Source organism: Parasteatoda tepidariorum, chromosome 3 (genome assembly GCF_043381705.1).
Source record: "Parasteatoda tepidariorum isolate YZ-2023 chromosome 3, CAS_Ptep_4.0, whole genome shotgun sequence".
NCBI classification, from domain to species: Eukaryota; Metazoa; Arthropoda; class Arachnida; order Araneae; family Theridiidae; genus Parasteatoda; species Parasteatoda tepidariorum.
In genome coordinates, this window is record NC_092206.1 from 1747000 (window position 1) to 1749781 (window position 2782).

Here is a 2782-nt window from a genome sequence, read left to right on the forward strand (position 1 = left end):
CTGAAAACATAAGAATGCAAGGCATGGAGTGAAGCTCAAGAGCATCTTTTGTCGTCAGGAAAGGAGCAAAATATCGTTTGATTGGTCCCGGAATTTGAAAGGTTTCCTCCTTTTTGATGGTGAAGGAATGTGTGTTTCAATTACATTCGTTTTCGGTGCCTTTTACAGAATCATTTAATTGTTTTTTGAAATAGTTTTCAGTTTCTATAAAAAAGTTTTTTTTTTTTAAAAAGTTAAGATCAAGTCCTCCATTTATTATTATTATTATTTTATTTTTTTTATTTTATGAAAACGTCTAATATTTTGCTTTTGATCTACACTGTTGTAAGAAATTAAGAGAATTTTCAGACTTGGTCGATTATCTCTAGAACTACTGGACCGATTTTAATGAAATTTAATACGTACATACATTGATACAATACAAAACAAATAATCATTCAACAATTGTAATAAACACGCATGATAGTGCGTAACATTCGTTGGAATCTGAAGGTATGAAATTTCCACAGGAAAATTGCCACAGAAAAAGATAAACTGCCTTATTTCAAGTATGAAATCACGCTGAAAGGCCTGTATATCTGTAAGAGGGGACCATACCCCCTATTTTCTTTGTTCATTCTGCAACCGTTGTTTCATACCTTCAGACTCCAACGAGTGTTGCGCATGATTATGGATGTGTATTACAATTGTTGAATGGTTATTTGTTTTGTATTGTATTGTAGTTTATCTAGCACTATAAAAATACAATTCCAATATAAGACATGCTAACTCTATTCTATGTATGGGTACCTTTTCACAGATGAAAGTTGACATAGTTTATAACTTCTTGCTCCCCAAACTGGTGACCTTCTGACTTGATGTGAACAAGCCTACCTTCCCAGAAACTCCCACTTCGATTTAAACACGCCTATTTCGATGGATTGTCTACATTTAACAGCTGACTTGCTGGTTATGACTGTGACATTATCCACCTCCTCGTACTGTTGCTACTCAGTCTCGATCACTCACAACGTTGACCTGCATACACTCGACTGCTAATGGTAACGCAGGAGCAACCACGACCGTGAACTAATTACAGCTCTCACGATCAACGAAAATACGGTGATCTTAATACAGCTCTCCCGCCTTATCACAAAACAGCAATGAATCAACTAGCGGTATCCGTTCATCGAATTCCATCACAGACATAATTCTGGTCGGGGAGTATTGTAGTGTATCTACCACTACAAAAATACAGTTCCAATTCACTGGTATATAAGACATGTTAACTCGATTCTATAGTGGGGTACCGTTTCATACATGAAGGTTGACATTGTCGATAACTACTCTCCTCACAGTATCCATGTATGCACCTATCATATTTCATTAAAATCGGTCCAGTAGTTCAGGAGATAATCGACCTTAATTTCTTACACTAGTGTAGATATATTTTATTTTCGTATTAACGTATGTGAACTTCGAGCTTGATTTAGATAGATGCTTTAAAAAAAAAAGTGAAAATTACAATTTGTTACAGAAGACAGAAACTTTTAGACTGTAGAGTAACATTTTTCAACTGAGCTGAAAAATATATAATTTTGTGTGATTATAGTGAAAACTTATTATTCTTTTGAAATTTTGAATTTCAAAAAAAAGTTTCACATAATATTCCCTTATATATATGCTACCGTCAATAATCGAAAACAAAAGAATGTCAACTTTCACCTGTGAATGTCGACAATCACATACTCGCTTTGGAGTCTGTCCGAAATATTTGTTATATCCGATTTGATATTAATTTAATCATTGATATTATTATATTTATTCGAAATTTTAATATCTGCTGAAGATAGATTAGGAGAAATATCAGTGCTCGAAGAACCTTTTAAAGTGTTTGAAGAACCTTTTAAATGCAGACTGGTCAGTGGCACTTAACTTTAAAGAAACATTGATGTTGGACATACCGGGCAAATGTATACCGGGCAGTGATACTGAACCTTAAAATAAAAACATTGATGTCGGGCATACCGGGCAAATGTATACCAGGCAATGACACTTAACTAGATCTAGTATATATTTTGGTCACTTACCGAAGCGACTATGTGATTGTCAACATTCACCGGTGGAAGACAACAACAACACCAATTTCGTTCATTCACAGTCACATATTCAAATTGTATGGACAAATTTTGCGCAGGAAAAAAAACTGAAAGTTAAACCAAGCATTTACTATTTTGCATGGAATGGTATAAAAAGTCAAACACTTAAAATGCCTACAAGATATGAAATTCAATCGAAATTCCAGGCATCATGAAACTAACTTATCGGAGGCATGAAATTACTTTGAATCTCCAAAATATTACGAGTATTTTATCGAGTTAAGGTTTTACGACGCATGTAACAACTTTTGCAGAGCTGTATTTCACAAAATTTTATTTAGTTAAAAATTAATCGAATCAAAGGTGTTTCTCAGTGGTACAATTTTGGAAGAAATGTCACATTGAATTTAATGGTTCATCATAAAATTTACTGAAAAGGAAATCATTTTTAATTTCTAAATAATATGAATTTATATTTAGAAATATACGGTCCCTTGCCAAATTATTAGACACAGTGTAAGATTCTATATTCAATTTTAATTATCAGGTGATACTTAACAGCTTTATTGTTTTTACGCGACTGAAACCGGTTTGCACTTGTTTACATTCGTGCATCAGTGGGTTAACATTGTAAGTCAATACGTTAAAAATTAATACTAATAGGAAGTATATGAAAAAATTTCCTAAATAATAACCCATTACAT